The sequence below is a fragment of the Corapipo altera genome, unplaced genomic scaffold (genome assembly GCF_003945725.1).
Source record: "Corapipo altera isolate COAL_440 unplaced genomic scaffold, ASM394572v1 271, whole genome shotgun sequence".
NCBI lineage: Eukaryota > Metazoa > Chordata > Aves > Passeriformes > Pipridae > Corapipo > Corapipo altera.
In genome coordinates this window covers 407,929-430,680 of record NW_020884935.1, presented here as the reverse complement: position 1 = coordinate 430,680, position 22,752 = coordinate 407,929, and the positions used below count along the sequence as shown (strand labels likewise).

At 42.7% G+C, this 22,752-nt stretch overlaps 1 protein-coding gene across 3 annotated transcripts in view; it reads right to left on the bottom strand.

Annotated features, from left to right (window-relative positions):
- TAOK1 (TAO kinase 1) overlaps nt 1-22,652 on the bottom strand; it is a 70,298-nt gene extending 47,646 nt beyond the window's left edge. For 2 of the 3 annotated variants that reach the window (XM_027660395.1, XM_027660398.1), the window contains exon 1: nt 22,547-22,652. The gene's annotated coding sequence lies outside the window, so the exon portion shown is untranslated. Of the gene's footprint in view, nt 1-2,287; nt 2,393-22,546 lie in introns of those variants that run through there. The other variant, XM_027660396.1, reaches the window with a different exon arrangement.
- Between the last annotated feature and the right edge of the window lie 100 nt (nt 22,653-22,752).

Below are 22,752 nucleotides of genomic sequence, written 5' to 3'. Positions count from 1 at the left end.
TCTTTCATGTTCCCTCATCTATGTATTTCTAGAAGGAACAGATTATAATGAGAAGATGAATCTGTACCTGGATATTACGGTGAATTCTGGCAGGTTTTTTTGTCTGTGTGAGCACTTATGTTCAAACAGGCTTTTCTTCCCAACTCAGTACATCTTTCTTCATCTGACAAGGAGCAAGCCTACCATTCCAGTATTCCTTACTCAATTTCTTTTTAAAAGATTTTTGAGGAATGGTTCTATCCTGAAAAAACCTCTTTGCAGATATTTTTTCCTTTCTCTCTCTGCTTCCCTACCTCTTTTTTCTTGTATTATACTTCTTCACAGAATAGCCTCAGGAAGACACTTTCATGTTCGAGCACTGCTTGCATTTCTCTTATACGTGCACTTGTAGACTCTGTGCCTTACTTTGATTTCCTCTCAAGATTCTGACACTAAAATGTCCATCATCAACTCCTTGAATTACTTACCCCAGCACACTTTCTGATCCGGCTGAGCTGTTCTGCTTGGGTGTTTACTTTCCAGGAATGTCACTAGCAAAAGGGTCAGAAAGTTGCATTTCCCAAACCTCCACTGACAAGCCCAGGATCTGTGTTTCTTGCTTGGATGTAAATATTTGTTAGGATGATCCACACCAGCAGCAAAGCCAACAGTGCAGTAATCATCATGTGCTTTCCACTTCAAACAGAATGGAAACAGTTTTCTGTATTTCTAATTATTTCCACAATCTTTCGAGTTTTCTAAGTAGAGCAAAAGATTAACTGGGGAAGCCTGTTTCTGTGTTAAAGACAGATATTCTGAACAAACTATATCTATTTTGACAGGTTATATATGGCAGTTATAAGCAAACACAAATATACCTAAAATATCAGTACTCCTGAAAAGACTAGTTTTGCTCACTGGTAATTTTTACAATGTCACTCACACCAAATCTACCCCTTAAATAACACAAATAAAAGACACTACTGATGCAGTTGAAAAAAAAAATGCAAAAAAGCATCTTGTATTTTTTCTCCTATTTAAAATAAAACATTCCACGGGATCAAAAATTAGACTTAAAGAACAGCTGAAGAATAGCCTACATTAATTTTTCAAAGACCAATGCCATGAAAGTTCAAAAAGTGCTCACCATTCCCTGACATATTCAACATGAACATCTCCTGGATGTCTTTGCTTGTGATAGTTCTGGTACATTTATTAAGAAGGTCAGTTCTAAATTTAGTGATTCCTTAGGCTAGCAAAGCTATGAGGAAGGCAACTGGAAAAAATGAAATCTTCTGTCCCCCTTCTTTTGCAATTCATTAAGTTCACAGTCCTTGCCAACTCTTCTCCTTTACTACGTGAAGCATCACATTAGTAAACATCCTGTGAGTGCATCACCTCCAGCCAACTCTCCATGGCCACCTCTCTTGGAACAAGGAGCACATGTTATAACAATTCCAGTGTGGGAGATGCTGTGCTGGCAGCACACTGGCCAGGAAGAGGTTAGCAAGCAGCCAGCTGATGAGAGTCAATTAAGTCTAGAGGCAAAAATACTGGGAAACTCCAGCTGCCCATAAAAAAAAATTAGTCAGATATCCTAATGGGACTTGAGCTTAAAGAAACCTTTTCTTGACCCCTAAGCAATTTTGCACCAGAACAATAAACAGAGTAAATGTAAGCAAATTAGCTATTTTGGATTCAGCATAAATAACTCAGAAATAAGCTACTAAAGCTCACAACATAGATAATTACCCTTGAGAAAAGAAGTAATTAAAAAGTAGCAGTATCACCCATAGTTTTAGAAAAGAGGCCTGAAAGGAAGCAGTTCAAAGTCTTTCTGGTCAATCAGTAAATAAAGAAAAAAGAGAAAATGTTTAAATTGAGCTTGCAATTGAATTCCCTGGAGTACAGAACTCCAGGACACTCCCACTCCAGCCAGAGGCTGTGTCCAATCTCCCAGTCTGCAGGTCAGACTCTTATTTGAGCAAGTATGAACCTGGCAAAACTGAAGCCAGCAGGAAGGACCTAAGGTAGAAAACGAAGTCAAACACAAACAGAAAAATCCAAGAGAAAACCGTGAGATTCTGTAGGAATAATCCTACAAACCAAGCTGTGACAGTGAGAAGCCCCGGGCAGTCACCCAACCTGACCCACTACCAGGCTGGAAAAAAAGCCACCCGGGAGAACAAGGGAACAGGAGAGATGGTAAATCACCTGCACAAAGAAGATGACTGGGTATAAGGTAAGGTGCTCTCACACACCAGGACAGCTGGTCCTTCCATAATCATGTAAATTAAACATTACTGACCTATGCAGACCAGTAAGCAGCTGCACTAAAGTCTGACGTAGCTCCAGAGTGACGAACACTTTTGTCACAACTGCTGTCCCCTTCCAGCAGCTGCCACTCCAGAGAAGCTCCCAACAACGGCTGCAGCCAAACCGAACAGAAGAATAATTGAACTATTAATTAGTGGGAGCAACGTGCTAATCACTTGGTGACTGTGATGCACTAAGAACTAGCAAGCCAACCATTTATGCACTAGACTATATGTCATTAAGAGAACTCAAAAGGATATTCACAAAGAAGTGGCAATAGTCTTCCACACAAAATTATTGTGAGAATTAATCACAGGTGGAGAACAGAAACATCACGTCTGAACTGACACAAAACTCAAAAAAAAGCAAGAGGTCAGATACATAATTGCATATTTTGAGCAAGGGAAAAGGTTCTTGCCACCAGAGTGGCCACAGATACTGTGCAGATCCAGCATAATATTTGCATTTAAGATCTGGAACGGGAGGGAAAGGTACATGACAAGTTTTATTTAGAGTAGCTGACAGCATCAAAAAGTACACAGGAACCTTAAAAAAGTATGAATGAGCAACAAGGCGGGAGATGAAAGGTCAAAAAGTAAAGAACCATCAAGCACATATCTACTCTTAAACTAAACATAACTCAGGAGCTCAGATAGCTCAATGAAAATAATTGCACAATTATGCCAAAGACAACGTCAGACTGGTTTTTCTTTAAAAAAAAACAACATGAAGAATCAATCAGAAAAATAATACAGAATTCCTGACAATATATTAAGAAGTCTCTGCCATGGTTTGCTCCTGGAGATTATTCTTCACTCACATCTAGCAATAAAACAGAAGTACAGTACAAAAAAGGTCTCAGAAATGGGAGGTCATAAATCCCCAAGAAAACAAACTAAGCTCAAGGAGAAAAGGTGCAAGAGTTAAAAATCATATATAATAAGGCTCTGACAAGTGCTCAGACCTCAAAAACAAGGGGAGAGGTCACAAAATATAAGAGAAGCGTGTTTATAACAGAGTGAAGGAATTTGACCAATCAAGGCATAAACAACAAAATTAACCTGCAGAAATGACTGTGAGTCATCGAGCCCAAGAGATAAAAACACTGCTTTTTAAACTAGACATCTACATGAGTAGGAACATCCCCAGCCAGGTCAGGTAAGGTATCTCTGGATGTTCTTGGCACCATTCTGAAGCATCCAGGTGTCACCACTGCCAGAGACAGCACATAGGACCAGACAGGTGAGGCATGAGAACCTGGATGGCAATTTTTATATTGTTACTCCTCCAGTGTCAAACAGGCATCATCAAACACACTTTGTTATGAAAAAGGTCATTTTTGTTTAACACAGGAGTTTATTAAATACAGGACTACTATCATAAACAGCAAAAAGGTTTATTGAAAGGCTGCAGGGAAATAAGGAGAGTTCCTTACTAGGTCCTAGCAAGGTGCATGTATGTGCTGGCCCTTCAGCACTGGCAGAGAAGCTCATTTCCCAAGAGATAACCAGTGAAAGATTATTCTGTTCTTTGGGAGTGACCAACCCATCAGAGCACACAGGGTTACTGGAAGTACAACGAGGGTCTACAGCTGCTTGCACAAGTTTGTAACTTAAAGCAGGTTCAAAAAGGGGCTCAAACATATTTCAGCATCAAAAGAGTTTAAAACCTTTTATAACTGTTAACTTTGTTCTACCAGATTATCTGTACCAATAAGTGGGGTAGCTTTGGTCAGCAATTATGTCACACGTTTCCAGAGCCCATGAGCACCTCCCTTCCTGCTGGAATTCCCCAAAGTCATGGCAATTTGTCCAGTTTTACTCCAGCTCAGGTTGAGTATTTATTCTTCCGGTTTCCACATGACTGAGCAGAATCATTTTTAAACAGTACACAACAAAGGGAGGAGGCAAACAACCAAAACCAAACAACAACAAATTAAAACCCACCTTTTTCACTATTCTACCTACTTAAAGAAATGCTTCTCCAGTGGTTTCTGCAAGGTCTAGATCCCTTCCCTTTATGTTTTTCACTTGAAGCAAAAAATATTTTCAGTATGTATTAAGATAACGAGTATAACCTTTTAATTTGATGAGTTTTATCTGCTTTCTTGGGGAAAATGCTCATTTCAACCAATACACAAAACAATTTGTGTAGCAGTGGCTGAGATACACAGAATATGTCTCAATTGGATTGTTACAATCATAGAACTGAAGGTCCAATTAAGTCCTGTTGCTGCTATTTTAAGCAACTTTATAATAGAATCCAATCATCAAATAATAACCAACTCCTGAGAACTTCTCAAAGCCACTACTCTGATTACAAGGCTGCTCCAGAACCCCTCTCATATTTTGATTAGGAACCAATTAAGATTAAGAGCTAGTTAAGACTGATTTACAGATTTATTATTTTAAGTTTACACTGACTCTTTTTCCCACACTAGCCTTAGCATTTAAACAGTTTTCTTCCCTTTTCGATATTGAGATAAGCACAGTAGATATAATACTGTCACCTTAGCCTGTTAACTGAAAAAAGCCATTTTTTCCTCCCTTTATGACGCAGAAAAGAGAACTGACCTCCCAGACCATCCTACCAGCCCTTCCTCACATCTGTCCCAAAATAAGTTGTTTTTTTTTTTTTAAAGTATCCCTGACCAGAATTCTCCACATCTGCTTATTCCCTAGATATACAGCACTCAAGTTTTAAAATCACCATGGTATCAAGTGATATACTCAAGTCTTTCACATTTTTCCATTTCTAACTGATAAACCATACTTTTATATCTCATATGTATAATATATCTTTATAGATACTATGTGTTAAGTGTATATTTGTTGTTACTACATGACCATGCACTCTGTACTATCTCATTTAGGTATCCATATTGCAAATCCTCCAGCTCACTCAGTCCTTCCAGAGAGACTTGAGTCCTCCTCTGTATTGACAACGTCCCCCAAATTGCCCCAGCAGATTCCATTAAGGCAGTCCTTTCATAAGTACATCAAGACCAAAACACCATTTTAAATTGTCTCTAGATTGGTTCTTGAAAACTTATCGGCAGCTTCCCTCCAACCCACACATCCTCACAGCACTAACTCATCATTACACCATTACACCAACTTGGCTCTAGGCAATCTCCAACACGTGCTCTACTGACCCTCACTTTGGAGGGATGAACTGTACTTGCAGTGCTGCTCCAGCCTGGACACTGCTTGCTCCATCAGCTCTCCAGCAACCCCCTCCTGTTGAGGATAATCCCCCCAACAACACTGTGCAAGTGGTTTTCAAATTAGAAGGTGGGGGTGGGCATACAAAATATATCCTTGCTGCAGATGGGGCAAGGGAAGGGATAAAAAGTATGCAAAGTCATCCTTTCCACTCCTGTACCAACAGCTGCCCACATTCCTGCCTCACACTCCCCAGGAGCACTCCCTTGCTCCCCAGCACCTTCCCCAACTGCTCTGGCTGGGCAGGACCTCACCATCACTGGCAAGGACTGTAACAGGTACCAGCTGCACTACCCCAAATCCACCTAGACAGGGACACCAACAGTGGGGAGGGGGAAACTGGTTGTGTGACCCTGGGAACGAGTCATGGCTCAGGCAGCCCTGGCCTCCGAGCAAGGAGGGAGGCAGGTGCCAGAGCAGAAGGCAACAGCAGCAGCCCACTCCCATCCTGCACACTCGTGGTCTGTCCAGTCAGCACCAGCCCTGCACTTCCAGCAGCTGGGTGGGAACAGAGACCTTCTAGTCCTGGCACAGGAGGGAAGTATGGGGTCTGTTTACCCAGAGATTTCAGGCTCGTCTGCTGAAATTCCATAAACCCCAAGGATTTATTGTAGAAGCTCTGACGTCACTTTCACACAACAACAGACATCCCGGCAGTGAGAAATGAGACTGAAGCAGGAGAAGTTTGTGAGGGCCTGCTTCCCAAATTCCGGCAGTCACAGGTTTGTGTGCTACATTACAGCTGTTCCGACTGCTGACATCTCATCTCTTATGTACTTATATACCCATTACCATAGTAACCAAATTCCTCAGAACATATAATGCAATTTTTGTATCTACTGTATTAGAACAAAATTATTAAGGTTACAAAGGCAAGCACTCCAAAATTAGAAAGTGTCAGAATTCAGACTGCCATCTCCCTTGCCAACCCATCTTCTCTTGCTGCCTCCCTCTCCATCTCCCAGGCTCCCGAGTCACCTCTCCTACAAACCTCCAGCTCCAGCTCTCCATCAGCTATAGCTCCTTCCTCTCCAACCCCTCCACAGTTCCAGTTTCACTGTACTTCTGTCCTGACATATTCCTATCTCTCCCCTCTCATCTGACTTTTATACCCCCTGTAGTCACAGCAGGCATTTTTCTCCTCCACACTGCCCGAGTGCTCTCCAGGAATGATTCACTGAACACAGGACAGAGATTCTAGGAACTGGAAACAAGAGGAGCCTCTCTTGTAGGGAAAAGTCCTTCTGATTTCCCATAGTCCAGGGCTGGAGCATCTTCTGCTGCTCTCCAAGTATAACTGCCTGCTCAGCACCAGGAGCTGCAAAATGCCTCAGCAACACATGGTGCTGGTTCACCCTCTCACTACCATTGCACTGCAATTACAGGTCCCACTAAGGAACAGGCCCCCATTCCAGGAGGTGCTTTGCAAATACAAAGTCTCCATCTTGATGGAACTTACATAAACAAATTAACCTTTATGCTTTACCTGCCTATAGCATCACTTTGTGTATATATATAAATATTTATATATATATCACTAGGAGGAAGACACTGTTCTGATCCGTTTAGATGCAGAGGGGAACCAGGTTCTAAAACATTCCCATAAGCGAGATTAAGGCACAAAAGAGGCCAGGTGCTTGATCCCAAAATGATAATTCAACTTTATTTTGTAACACAAAAGAGCAGAGAGAAAGAAGGGAGACAGAAAAGTAGGAAAAGCTAAGGGTAACTGTTAAAAGCACAGGACAGGAGTTACCACCACCATGAAGTGCCGCTGGTGTGCAAGCTGGTAAATCTCTGCTGGGCTTCTTCCCTGGTCCACCTGCAGCCTCCCAGGAAGGAACTGGCAGGCAGGGTAACAGAGTGGCAGCAGCTCCCTCAGCAGACCTCCAACAGCCCCCCCGGGCATGGCCTTAAATATCTTCGTATTTAATACCTGGTAGTCCCTGGATGCCCACTGGCCAGTTCACCAGTATCCAAGCAAAGGTCACCTGGTACCAGGGGCCCTGAGTGTCCATTGGCTGGTTCCCAGTATCCAAAGTGAGATCTGCCTGGCACACTTATTTGGGAGAGTAAGTCCTTGCCATAACAACTTCTTATCTTCTTTGCTCCTCTACCTACCTCTGATGGCTTGCTAGGTACCTTCTGGAGCTTCTGCAAGTAGCTCAGCTCCTGCACCGAGGCTTTTTAGCTCCATCCTTGAGGCAATGGAGAAGGAGACTCCATCTTTTAATCAGCCTGTTACAGACACAAGCATGGAATGCTGTGTCTTTTCTGAACACCAGCACCTCCAAGCACTGCACAGTCAAGAGCTGAATCCACTGCAGTGGAACACACGAGCACATTCAGCACACCTCTACATACAGATGGTTTCCTAAAAAAAAAATCTATCAAATCACAGACTTAGACCTCCTGTTGCTTGACTGCCTCTCCACTAGAAAGATAGGTTGAGTTGATACATCATTCTGCACGCACAGAAGGTAAACGACTACATTTCTTCTCTAAAACACTGCTTTAAAAAATTATCTGGCTCTTTTCTGGTTTTGTCAGTATTACTAATTGTCCTGAACATAAGGGATGAAAAAGGTAGGTCAGCATCTGTACCTAAAGCTAATACTTGGAACAACTCAGAAACAAGGCCCACAAAGCAGGTTTAATGCTCAAGCTCCATCCTACCTGGGTTAACTCTTACTGGGAGTATTTAAACATTTTTTTTCATGTACATCAACTCTTCAGCTCCCAAGCAAGAAATACAGCACTTTCTTCTGGCCTGAAGAGATGAGGGAAGAGCTTAAGTTGCTTGAAGGTACCTAGTAAGCATTACAGCACTTTAAGGTTGAAACGGCAATTTCAACTCAAGCAGGAACACATCCATCCTGAATTTGACAGAAAACTGTAATCAGAAATTGGTCTATTCCAACAGCACAGATCCAAACACCTTTATATTTCATGAGTTCTTTGTGTGCTCACACACAAAGCCATTTAATCCAGCTGTTCTCAGCAATCATTCACAAAAGCAAATGAACGAAAAAGAAATAATCAGCAACCATTTCCACTCCTACCCTTTGGCTGAGGGGGACAATAATTTGACTGCTTCAGTTGATAGACAAAACTATTTCCTGTGCCTTTAAAGAGAAGGTTATTTGAGAGAATGTGCTTTCACACTTGGGCTTTCTGAAAACAAGGTTGTCCTGCCTGTTTCAAGGGCCCTGGCCTCAGTTTTTGCATGAGGTGAGGCTGGGAGCTGCCAACAGGTGATTGATCTGATTTCCAAGATTGATCTGATCTTTGGGAGGTGTAGTAAAGGAATAGTGTTGCAAAGAAAAAGCCATTTAAATTAATCTTATTTTTCTCCTTAAGCAGTCACTCTGGCAGGGACTGAGCTCCAAGGCCTGTGTCTTGGCCTGCACCATGCTGGATGGCAGCGAGTCGCCGATCTGAAGGCAACTAGTGATTTGGTCAAAGCCAAACTAAAAGCACTCAATCATGCCATCTAATGAAGGATGGGAATGGGAGATGATTAAAGCAACTGCTCAGAGCTATAACCACATGGCACAGCTGGAGCAGGACTGAGCTCTATGGTCTGAAGGGATTCCTTAAGGTGGTCTGGAAGTATGTGACACAGGGGCCCGGCTCCATCAGGACATGAAGTAAAGCACCAGGGAATGAGGACAGGCAGAAGAACAGTCCAAAAGAGCAGTGGCAGAAAGGAGTTGGCACGGGGACATCAGAAATTTTCAAAAATCAGTCACCTGCTGGTTTGTTTTAGTGTTGGGTTTGTGCTCTTTGCTCTTTTTTCCAGAAGCAGGGCTTGGTATTCTCTCTCCATTTCAGCAAATGGAAGACTCACAAAAGAACATAACACTTTTTGTATGTGACACCTCCCAGAGACCCTCCCATTTCCCTGGAGAGTTTACCAAACATTTTTAGACAAAGCAGGACAAGTTGACTGCCTTAATTTCAATACTGGAGTGCTAAACCTTTGCAGAAGAACAGCTAAGTCAGTCAGTAACAGAATCATGACCACCAACATCTTCTGCCTCAAGACTACCAGCCTGCACAGAGCTGGAGAACATGGGGGCTGAAGGCTGTTTCTGCTCCAGTGGCTGTTCAGAGGTAGATGTTATCAAATTCCTTTCACATCTGCTTAGATTTCAGGAGACAAGCATCTCCACATCACATACAGAAAAACCACCCTCACATCCTTTTGGCAGCCAGCCTTTTGAAGGGGAGCAGAGGAGGAGGAGCTCCTCGCCCCAAGAGGCTGCCTGTGAAGGGCACGAGCAGGGTGCAACAGCAGAATAATACAGGAAATTTTTGCACTACTGCAGTCTGCACTGCACCTACTCTAGGGATAAATAAAATTCCGATCTCCACAATCTCCACCGCTGTCAATCTGACACCTTTTGTGAATACTAAATTCGCACATACAAAGAACTTTCTCCTTTGTAGGTTTTGAAACATCTCACATGCCGTTTCCTACTGGTAACAGAACAAGCAGCATAATTTCATACCTGGCAATTTGAAGCCTCTTTTTCAGCAGTTTGGAATAATGGATTATGCCTTTTGTTTGTCAGTAGGAACAGGCAAATAGAGAGGGGGAAAAAAACCCAAAACAACCAAATGCAAAGTTTCAAGCAACAGTTCCTGTACTAAAAGAAGATCTATTTGCTGCCTGCTCCTGTTGGCTAACAAACAAAGGGAACATCAGGTGTCCGTTTTAAAAATTCTAAGGATCTTGGATTTTTGAGCTGGGAAAGTAGGACGACCTCCTGATACCTTGGGCAGATACACCCCTAACAACCGACCGGCAAAAAGCAAGAACTGCTCGCTCATCATGCATGCAGCTCACCCGAGCAGCCCAGCTGGACAGGGAGCTACTGAGAGCTCAACAGGCCATGCCAGAAAACACTATTTACTTTTTGGACACAAGCTGTAAAGAGCAACCAAGACGTAATTAAGGTTCCTGAACACAACAGGACAAAGAATATCAGCTCCAGTGTTGGTCAACTCCAAGAAGTTTTTAGTACATCTGGACAGCTTCTCAGAGACCACCAGCTCAACCTCTCACTACCAATACTCAGTTTAGAGCCTCCAAATGCCTCTCTGCAGATTATTTTGCAAAGTCATTCTGAATGAGGGAATATCTAAAGCTCTGGCCTGAAAAAGAATAAACCTGCCCATGTTTACATGAACCATATTGTTCAGTAGAGCCAACGAGCTGCATGAGAGCCAGTTGCTGCCAAGCCACAAAAGAGCTCCCAGAAAGAAGAACTCCAATACATTCCTATATTAATAATAATTTCAAAGGCTTGAATAAAAATCAGTCTGGTTATATCAGCACAGCAGTTGGTTTTGGCTTCTCCCCTGACCCTGGCCAGGGCCCAAAGGTAATCTTGGTGGAAGGCTGCTGCTGGTACTGCCATGACATATATACAAACACCTGAAGTGTATGGGACAGTTCTCTGGTAGAAACCAATACAAGCATGGCAAGAAGGCACTGTGCAGTGCTCATTCAAATATCTCCAAAACGATCAAAAACTGACAAAGGTTACATTAAAAGATTAAAAAACCCCTTGGATATTTATAAAACACCCTGTATTTGCTTCTGGCACACAACACACACCCCGTTCTCCAGCCAGGCAGGAAAGAGTTATTTTTGAGAACTTGATAGTAAGAACTGAAAAGAAATAACTGTGCTTCTCTCACTCTCTTTTTTTCTATTAAGCTAATTCCTGTTGTATAAAGTCAGCTTGAAAGCTCCTTTCAAAGAAAGGGGGGAGGGAGGGAGGAGAGGAAGAATCAGATCTGCTTGTTTTTTGCATTTGACATTCAGGTCTCGTCGCCCTGTTTTGTTTTCCTGGAGGACGCGGCGGCGCAGAACTCGCAGAATGATGACATCACACCCACAAAAAAACCAAAACCCAAACAGGAGGGAAGCAGCTCTCCCTCCAAGGAGAGCTCAGAACAGCACCTCTGCTTCTGGCTGGTACCTTCTGGGCAACTCAAAACTCAATGTGTCCAGGGGTGATGGAATATTCCCTTCAGACCCTGACCCATGGCAGCAGCACATCAAAATGGGGAATGGAACAGTCTTGCTGCTTTCCAGGCCAGGCAGAATCAAGTTAAAAGGTGTTTAGTTACTGTTCCCCTTTAGAAATACCTTGAACGCTACATTGTTTTATGCTTGTTTATGCCTGTTTTATTGTTGGTTTGGAGTTATACAGGCAAGAGGCTTTTACCACCACGAAACAAAGCAAAGTACAGCATGTTTAATCACTGTAAATTGGAAACTGCTCTTACTGGAAGGCTTTACAAACTTATTTCTTCCATATGAGGTAAATGTTCTGAGCAGCATCTTTGCTGCAGAGCGAGAAGCAGTACTACACTGGGGACAGAGGGACTGCTAGGTGTGTATGCAGGCAGAGTGCAGCACCTGTAGAGGGAAAAGACACACCTCTTGCAGGGAAGAAGGGTTCATACCTCATCTGTATTTATCAAAACTCAAGAGAGGCCCATGCTACAACATGTGCACTGACTACTCTATGTCACAAGGAGATTTACCCTTCATATAACACCTGAACTCAACACACTGACATGACTGGCAAGCTCACAAATCTCCGTTCAAGACACCAAACTAGATGGTACACAAACAGTTTCTTTGCTCCTAACAATTCATGACTTAATTTTACACAGCAACAACAAAAACCAAGGAAGAAACAAAAAGGGAATTACAGAAATGTAAGATATTAAACATCCAGTGGTCACATGGTTCCAGTGATAACTGTTGAACAGCACAATGGTGACAAAGCATTTGATATCCTTTTGCTGTGATTTCTCAGTAGTTAAATATGAAATTAAGCAGACTGCCACCTCCACCTTATTCACAAGATCAATTCAGACAAAATTTCTCAAAGCAGCAAAACAAACTTAGCCTTGCTATTAACTTAGGGACAATGCTCCAACAGGAATATCAACTAACTAGGTATCATTCTCAGATTTTGTCCAGGAAAAGTATTTTTAAAATATGCCATCACAGAGAATCTCCCACTTCTCCCCAGAACTTATAAGTCTTGTTATTACTATTCATTAGATATGAGAAAAAAAAGCTCTTCCCCCAGAGGGTGTTTGGGCACTGCAACAGGCTCCCCAGGGGAGTGGTGACAGCCCCAAGCCTGACAGAGTTCAAGAAGTGTTTGGACAACACTCTCAGGTACGTGGTGGGATTCTTGGGGCTGTCCTGTGCAGGGCCAGGAGCTGGACTTCGATAATCCTTGAGGGGCCTCTCCAACTCAGAATATTCTGTGATTCTGTGATCACCTACCTTGAGAAATTCCAGCACAACAAATGGTTGATTTCAGAACAACAAATGGTTGATTTCAGATCAAATGCAATCACAGATTTCTGTGACGCAGCTGACATTTCCCATGGAGTTTGACTTTAAACAGTTAAACAGTAAGACAGTGGAACGCACTATCTAAAGATCTCAATCTCCTGCCCCAGTGATTAAAAAGAAGGAAAATGAGACAAGCAACTGCTATTAAGGAAGCATCAAAGGCAGGTGGTAAGTTCAATACAAGAAGGAATTCTACTTGTAAGTCTGAAGTTCAAGATCTGCTGTCTCGGATGGGCCCAACGGAGCGTGCCGAGTCCTGCTGGGTTGACTCCGGAGACCAGTCAGGACAGTCGGACAGTGACCATCTCTGTAATTTTCTCTTTACATATTTACAGAATGTATTTTAGTGGTGAGACCGTATGTGTCATGTCCTTAGAAATGCTAATCACAGGCATGAAATCACATACAGAAAACCCCTAAATCAGCAGGTGCTCGGTGCCTCCAAACCAGAAAATAAGCAGACAAGTAGAATCACAACTCACACCATCCTCTCCTTCCACTCATGCTGCTCCATATCATCCCTGTTTCCCCAACACCTATGTAAATAGGGAGGTAGATTTTGCAACAGGCATGATAAACAGGTAGGAACTACCTCAAACCAGCACAGGTAACATTAGTTCCGAAGCTGAAAGCAATTCTTGGAGAAAACTTGCTAAATTTCATACTCTGTGGCTGTGGCAACATCAAACAGAAATCCCTCAGAAAAACAAAATATTGAGCACTTTCACACAGGTACTCAGATTACAAGGTTTTTATGTTTTTTGGGGTTCTTATAGTTTAAAAGAATGACTGAAGCAACAGAATTCTTAGTTTTATCATTTCCAAGTAAGCCCCAGCTATTTTACGACATAGGTATGCTTGAAATGAATACCCACACTGGAAACCTCTCTGCAGAGACAGTTAGAGCAGAATCCAGAACAGATGAGAGTTACTTGTGATGAGCTGAGCAATGGCTCATCATGGAGCTCACAGATTCCCAGAAGGAACAGGGGCTTGAAGGTCTTCCTCCTTCCCAGGGTATCAGGTGAGAACACTCTCAGCTTTTTACAGCGGTGTGCACTTGCATTACACAATAATTAGACCCTGAAGAAGATGTGAGATTCAGCTGTAGTAGGCACTGCATAAACAGGATGAAAAGACACCCTCTGCCTCCACAGATCTCCATAAAAATATCCAGACAATACCCAAGTATTGCAATTTTATATGCACAGGCATATTTTTCACTTAGATGGGCAGTTCCCAGTTATCCTTGTGCGTGACCAACTCCCAAAATGAAACAACTTAGTTTGTTATTTATCAAGTTCAGGGACTGATTTACAATGCATTAAAAGCCCTTTTCAGATTTATATAAAGATAAAAATCAGCAAAAAGTCACAGAAAACACATAAAACCACAGAATATTACAGAATTCAAGCTTTAGCCAGCTCATTCATGACCAGCATTAAATTGCCATTATGATAAGAAAACTCTACATAGCATGATAAAACGAGAAAACCCATCCCCTGCATTATCAGTAGGTCAGGCAGACTTTCAGAAGGAGATCTGGGACAGTGGTGCTGCTGAACTTTGAGGTCTGTGCTGCTCCACCACACCCTACAGGCAATGCAGCATCTCCTACACTTCTGCTTCTCCCTTAACAACCTGCAGTCCTGAAGTTAACTGGGGACCAAGAAGACAAATTCTTCTAACCCCACCACCAGCTACACTGGGCAAATTGCTCACTTCTCCACCTGTACTTCAGTATCCCCACTTTATAAATGTGAAAAAACCCACACATTTATCATCCATTTAAAATACCTTGAGATTTATGGATGAAATTCAGAACAGGGAATTACTATTATTATCCTGTCAATTCAGAGAAAAGTATAAAACCATCACGTATGTAAGATAATCTTTCTTTGTTATAGCTTAGATTTTTATTTGTGTATTAATATTTCATTTCTCATCACATTAATATTAATTACAGTTATTTCTATTTAAACATAAAATATTTGTAATACCTACAAAAAACACTGATTATACCAATTTATAGTCACTACAGTAATTAATTTTCAATACCAGAGTGCAATGGGAAAACTATTCAAATGAGGATGACACACCCTGGTGCTGGACCAGCCACTGCAGAGATTCCAGAGCCCCACGTGACAGCCCACCTGCACAGTGTCCCACAATCACCAATTCCTGCAGCATGGGAAAACGAGAGACTTAAAATAATGTGTGAATTAATACTTTCAAGAGATAGAGGATATTTAAGAAAAAGAACCTATCACTGAAATATTTTGAAAAATTCAGGGGCTTTTCCAAAATATTTTTAAAAATTGTGCATCGAAAATTCCATGTAAATTTTTTTCAACAGATCAGCAAATAATCTTTAAATGTTCTTTATGTTTTTGTGACTAATTATGAGCTACTGAAGATAAAACATGTTCTTTATACGTAAACTATTTTCACGTTAGTCTAGTATTCAAAGCACTCTGCTTGTTATTGTCAAATCAGGAATGAATCTTTTGCCCAGTCTTGTTTTTGCAAATAAATTTACATCAGCAGTATTGCAATGAAATCAAAGGTAATGGCGAAGATGAGGACTTCCTTCTGCCACAACACTTTGGATAAAAAAGCATATATATGGACCTCTTCTTTGGTACAGATTATTTTAGTGTTTGGGTCCCTGCACTCTGTCCTCCCAGTCAGCAAGAGAGAAATTTTGAAGACTCTGGTCAGTTCAGGACTGCTGAGTAGGTTGATCTGGTGAGAATGTGGTAACTTCTGAGCTAGCAGCTCACAGCAACATCTTCTGAGAGTGGGGGAAGGAAATATCTCCAGTGATTGTCATGCAAACATCTAAACTCAGCCTCATTAAGCCCTCTTCTCCCACCTCCATGGGCACTCCAGCTTCTACAGCTCTGGCCATCTGAGGTGCCTTTTGGAATGGAGATGTTACAGGATTCCTTTGCCCATGTATTGTGTCAAATGAAGGGAAAAATAATCTTCCATCATTCACAAAGGACAGATGATCAGCATTCAGATGGGTTCGCCTGCATTCTTGCTGCAAAACGGGCAGGTCCCAGCAAGAATTAACAGGAGGTTCTACCACACACCTCCAGCCAGAGACTAACCTAGTTTTGAATACTTCAAAGCATGGGTTAGAGGGGGGTTTGTGTGGAAAGGGAAGAAGGAAAATTAAGCCAAAAGCACAGGTAAGAGTTCGAGGTTTGCCTATATGGCAATTAACCTATAATAAAAATGGAGCTTGGCATTCTTAGCAAGGCATTGCTTCTGAAACATATCATTATTTCCTTCCCTACTTTGATATGCACTTCTAGGAGCCAGCAGGAATTTTTGTCAAGGCCTAGGTTACCCTCTTTTTTAACTAAAGTTGCAAACCTTCATAAGAACCCCAATCTGTGAGCCTGGCTGCATACTGGGATGTACCGAGCAAGCATAAAGTGGGGTTTGTACCTGCTCAGCTGATGCCAAGGAAAATCATATCACTGCATCACAGTCTTTATGGGTGGTGAAGCCACATTACTTCAGTTAGTCCAGTACATAATTCTCAAGACAAGACTTTAATATGCACAGAGTAATAAAAAATCCCCAAGGAAATATGGGAGGGCAGTGGATTTAGAGGCAGAAGATCATGTGCTGTGCAGAGACCCCATGTTCCATTTGACCCTGAAGAGGTAGGCAGCTTACCTAGGGGTACAGGGCCAAATCACAGCAAAACAGACTCCAAACCCAGGGTTTAACTAGTTTGCTATCTAGGCCAGGAAACAGTTCTGGAACACATTTAACACAGTTGAATCGCATCAAATCACAGCTGGCCCAGAACTGATTTTAACAACTGTCAACTGCTCCTTGGACCAGGCAAAGCCAAAAAGATCACAGTATACAGTTTATGAAAAGCACAGAGACAACCCAAACACCCAGAGCAGCAGCAAAGCAAGGCACATTCAAATCCCATGATCTTTATTCAGATTGGGTTACAAGGAAGTGGGAACTGGGAGGAGTTAATGTTAGTGACAACTGCGAGTGAGAACTAAAGGAGAAACATGTTGCACTGCCACCAAAGGAGAAACGTGTTGCACCGCCACTGCTACACAGCTTGAGAAACCCTCATAACTGATGGAGAAAGTTACTGCACTACTTACTGGATACCCGTGGCCTATTTGAGAAATAGCACTAGCAAAAATAACCTCTCCTCTCATCTCAGCTGGGGAGGGAGGGACAGTCACCAATTAAAAGGGGACTCTGGTAGGAAATGAGAATTGCATATTAAGAAGGGGGAGGGAAGCAAAAATAACAAACATGTGCAGCAGCACATGAGATTCTTTCCAAGAAATCTCAGTACAACATTTCTCTGGGCACGGGCTCATGGGTCTGTTATTGGCCTTGAGCACTGGGACGTCAGGGAAGAGGAAGGATTGCTGGATGCTTGGAAAACAGGCTGAACACATGGATGGGGAACAAGCCAAAAACTGTTATAAGAAACGTTCCCTACCCTTTCAACATACTTGCACTTGCATATTCCACTTTCCCATGCTCCTGGATCCCAAAGCTTTCCACAGGTTAGAAATCAGCCAGACTAGAGCAAACTGAAGCTGAACCAGCAACGCAAAGGCAAGGACTGATCCTAAAGGACCGAACCCCTCAAAATCTGTGTCTAGTGATGTTCAGTCAATGGCAGCAGGCTAAAGAAAAAGAGGTTTTAAAGTTCAGATGAACTAAGTGAAAGGCTGAAAGCAACTTTATTCACATTTAAAGAATTCAGGTGTACGACACGTTGGCTATAAGCAAAAATCTCCGAGATTAACGTTAAACATCAAAATTTCCTTTTCAGATATGGATTGACACAAGTGACACACAGCAAAAGCTTCCAATAAAACTCACAGGCACTGCTCCCCCACATTCTGATAGGAGACTGCCCTGTAAACATGCTGCACTCAATGAGCGTAGGAGAAAACTGTTTTTATAAAATTACACCTCACTCTAAAGAAAATATTTGCATGGCTGTAGCCAGGAGTGTAATAAGGGTCAGTGGAAGATCACAGGCACAGGAAAATGCAGAGCCTGCCAGCTTTAGAGTTCCATGATTCTCACTTCTTTCCTCAAGATATAACTTTTCCCCCAAACAAAACATTTCTAGCCTTTTCTATTCTAAGGACAATATTCAATATGTAAATCTCATGCTGTCACCCCATCCTGACCCCTAGAGAAAAATCAAAACTGTTTCTAGCCAAGCAATACAACAGGCAAAACTACAAGCTACTGTCCACTTGTATTAAGAAGCCATCATCACTTTAACTCATGTTGGACTGTCTTCACTAAACCCTAAGAAAAGGAAAACCTCATCTCAAAGCTACAGTGTAGGTGCAGATCTGGGTTCAGCAAGCTCTGATTAAACTGGAGAAACTTCTCTGTTTAGGCAAAACTTATTGCTGCTTTGGCAATTTCATGCTATGTTTACAGTGGCTACCTTGCCTTTTCTTCTGGTAAAGTAACCAAGATTTAGCAGGATGTAAAAACAAAACAAAAAAAAAATCAACAAACTAATAATAAAAGAAATCTAGAGTAACAATGCACTGATTTCTGACCAGGTATTAAAAGTTCCCAATGGCTTTCCTTTGGTAACTAAAAAAAAAATACTGTAATTCCAGTGATCACCAAATATTTGTTTAAAAACAGCTTCAAGAAGCCAGGTTTGGAGCCCCCATTGTGCTGGCTAATGTCCATTGTGTTTCTAAGGGCCTGCAGAAAGTATTCCCTCCTCCATGTTCTGTACTGTAAATGAGCACTTAGACAAGGAGAGCATACAGTGTGTAAAAGCCAACTCTGCTTTTAAACAGCTCTCCATCCTTTCCTCCTGTTTTGTGCACACTTCTTCCCCTCAGACACTTTGCACTTCACCTCTGATTTCATGTTTTCATATTTTAAGTTCTTTTTTCACAGGAAGGACTCTCCCTCTGGAACTTCACAGGAGGGGATTAGTAGTTTTCCGACCCTTTATCCATTGGATTTTTTTTTCAGTCTCTTCTCCATGGAGAAATCAATGTATTTTCAGCAACTCCTCAGCATGTTAAAGGACAATAAAAACAAAGAATCCTGAAACTTAACCACTACAAATATAGCAAAAAAGTACCACCAACCTCTGCCTCCCAGTGTCATCTCTGGTTGTGGTGGCACAGCCCAGTCCCTGGGGCTGTCTCCAGCCTCACCTAACTGTGCACGGAGCCATTTCAGATCACCAAGCTGACACAAAACTCCCTGTATTTTCACTTAGCTTAGCTTTCTGCTGGTGCAGGATCAAAGACCAGAGCCAATGGAATGACACACAAGGAGAAGCAGGTGGAGGACAGCACCACACACCTCAAAAGTAAGGGGAACTTGCCAGAGAGCACCAGACTGCAAAGACCAGGATTTTGCACTGTGTCCATCAAGAATGATGGAGAATGTGAGAAGAGTAAGAGACATTCTAGAGCTATAAAAGAAAGGGCAGACGTCAGTCTCAGAAGGTATTAAATCACCCCTCTCTGGGGTGCTGCAGGCAAGCTTCTCCCAAACATAGTTAACCCAGGGAGGACGTGTGTCACCCATAACTGAAACCCTGCTGTCAGACCCAGGAGACTTTCCAATTCAGCCATGATTCTAGCCCAGGGTTGAAGTTCAGCTCTTCCCTTTGTCCAGGTTCACCAAAGGAAATAAAACTGAAATCCTTCACACCACATAGCATACTTGGACAGGAAAAATGTAATGGCCTTGCAGAAGCAGGCATTCAGAAGACAGGAGCCTGGGTCACTCCTGATAACACCAAAGGCTTTTATAGTTTCTAGTGTGTGCTTCAATGTAACAGCATGTTGTTTACATGATTTTAATATGAACAGGAACAAAACAGAAAATGCTTCTAAGATAGGATCTTAGTGATTATGCAAGTGTTCCCCAAAATACACTAAGAATGGAATAAGACAAGTGGTATTTACCATAGCTTCCTCACCACTTCTGGATCACAGAGAGAACCAAATCAACTCTAAATATTTTCTTATTTCAAAAAACATCTATAGCATCAAATAACTTCTATGAGGCGTATTTTGTAAACAATCTTAGTCTCTACTAAGTTAGATCAAAAGTATATCCTTGCAGAAGCAACAGACATGAGAAGTAACAGCAGTTGTACATCCAGTCTGTCTTTGCTAGAAAGAGAATTACACCTGAAAAAGAAGTACCTGGAAACCATCTAATGTTCCTGTTGAGCATGCAAGGGTTGTGTCAAAGTGGAACTCACTACTGCAGAGTCAGCTACCTACAACATCTTTAAAACAAATCTCTGAATTTGCTGCCATATCTATTGTTCTCTACAAAACATCCTCATTACAGGAAATCCACTACTAGGATACATCTGAAGATGTAATTATTACTGTGATATTTGCTTCTCCTCCAATGTATCTCATCAAGCATAAAACCTGAGGCTGTCTTACAACTCACTAAAAATATGTTATTCTGGTGACAAAACCTGATGAATATAGACAGAGATGAAAACCACACAAATGGAAATGTTATTTAGCTGGAAGTAAACATTTAAAGTTTTCCAGCTTAGCTTACACCAGAATTTAACAGCAGGACACAGATAACTTTTTCAAATAGTCTAACTTGAGGCCTAAGCCAACTTATCTGTACATAATTTTAATGCCAACATCTGGTCCTGTACAGGCAACACTTAATTCAGTCGAGTTAAAGAGAAAAATAATATCAAACTATCCAAGGAGTTTTTACTTCAGGCAGTTGTGTTTCAGCTGGAATAAACTTAAATTAAGCTGTTCTACCAGAATCACTTTCTCTTCAGTGAGGTATTCTTAACAGAGGATAAAAACATTCTCTCAAGTTCAAAGGACAAATTAAGGTTCAAGTTTATCAATGTATTTCAGTCTACGGGTAAAAGGAAGAGGAGTCCTAAAAATGGCAAACATACCAGTCAGAACTAGGCCAGTGTTGTGGAGAATCTAATATGAAGGCTCAAACCAATCGTTGATTAGGTTTGCCCTTGGACATAAGTAGCAAAAACTATGACATGCTCACTACGAGCAGGCACAAAGGCAAGGAAAATGTAGGCCCAAAGTAGGGTCAAGAAAAATGTACCCAAAATTGTATTTATTGCTACAGAATTTGTTATTCTGCAATCCTGAAATAGGAAAACAAACCTTCACTAGTATCAAAATGTATGATATTTTCACTGTTTTCACCATTATGGGCTATCTGCTAAAGCTATTTTTCAGACACTGAAGACCTGAGTTATATTGTTCAATAATAGATATGTATATGTGTGTGTGTGTGTGTGTGTGTGTCAGGAGTGGTATTTTGGGAACATTTCATCCGAAGCACTTCAAGCTGATAACCTTTATCCAAACACATAAAACAAGAGCCATGGCAAATGCACTATAAATAGCATTAATAGTAAGGAATCAATAGCATCCAAACCTTTAGGTAACATCTTATTAATCCGCCCTTGGCATGCATGGGCACACTGCTGTAAGGGCTCTCAAAATGCAACAGTCAAAGGTGAAGGATACAATTTGTTCAACTAGTTAATGCAACTGCTATTTAACCAACACAGCCACTAAAATGCCACCTAATGAAATACTCCCTACCATGATAAGCAGCAGAGACAAGCGTGATAAACACAAAACGTTTTTCTAACAAAATAAATTAAAAGTCCTCAGTGCTGATCCCGTTGTCTTATTTTTTTTTTCCTGAAGATATGTACGGATCTACAGTTGACAACAACCATTTTAATCCCTGATTCTTCTGCACCCCCCACCCCATTTCTTGTACCGCGCCCAACACAATGGTACAACTGCATCTCCCAGGTATCGCCTCGATATTTATTTCTGCTTTCACAGTGACAAAGGTGAACTCTGATGCTCCGAAGATGCTTGCAGCAAAGCAGGGTGAAAGATATTTCTAAAGACATACCCACACGCGGGTTACAGAAATCCAGCCTCCATGAGATGTTTTAATCTGACAAATTAAAATGGTTGGGAAACGCTATTTGGGTAACGGAATCGGCCGCCACATGCATTGCTGATGGGGGGGAGCAATAAAAGGTCTTTAAAATAGGTCACTTTCAACCAAATCCCACACCAGCACCGAACAAAATGGTATATACACTGAAAACTCACCGCTTGGGGAGGAGCGAGGGGCAGGGAGGAAAAAAAATAAAAAAGGGGAAAAAAAATAAAGGGCAAGAATCAGGAATCCACGCGGGTCTCCCAGGGACCCCCAAGCCCCCCGGGGGTTCCGGGCTCTGCCGGCGAAGCCCCCTGTGGTGGGGTGGAGGGGTGGGGGCCGCAGACAAAAAGGGCCGCGGCTCCGGGCACGCCTGGCCCCGGCCCCAGCCCTGGGCCTCCGGCGGCCCTGACAGCGGGGAACACCCCTCCGCCCGCGGCCGCCCCTCCGCGGGAAGCGCCATTTCGCCGCCCGCTCCCCCGCCGGTGCTCGGCGGCGGCCGCGGCCCCGACCCTGCGGCAGTGCCGCAGAGCGAGGCGGGGGAGGCGCCGGCCCCACCGGGCCGCCCCCCCCCAACCACCATCAACCTCCTCCCTCACCCTCCCCGGGGCCGCCCCGGCCGAGCCGCTCGCCTTACCCTCCGCCGCAGCCGGGCTGGGAGCGCCGGTCGGCCCCCCGCGGAGGAGGAGGAGGACGAGGAGGAGGAGGAGAAGAAGGAGGAGGAGGAGCGGGGCAAGGGGCGGCGGCCCCGCGGGGGGAGGCGCCCCCGGAGGGGCGTCGGGCCCGGCCCCCGCGGGTGCCCGGGCGCGGCGGGCACAAAGGCGGCGGGGCACGGCACCTAAG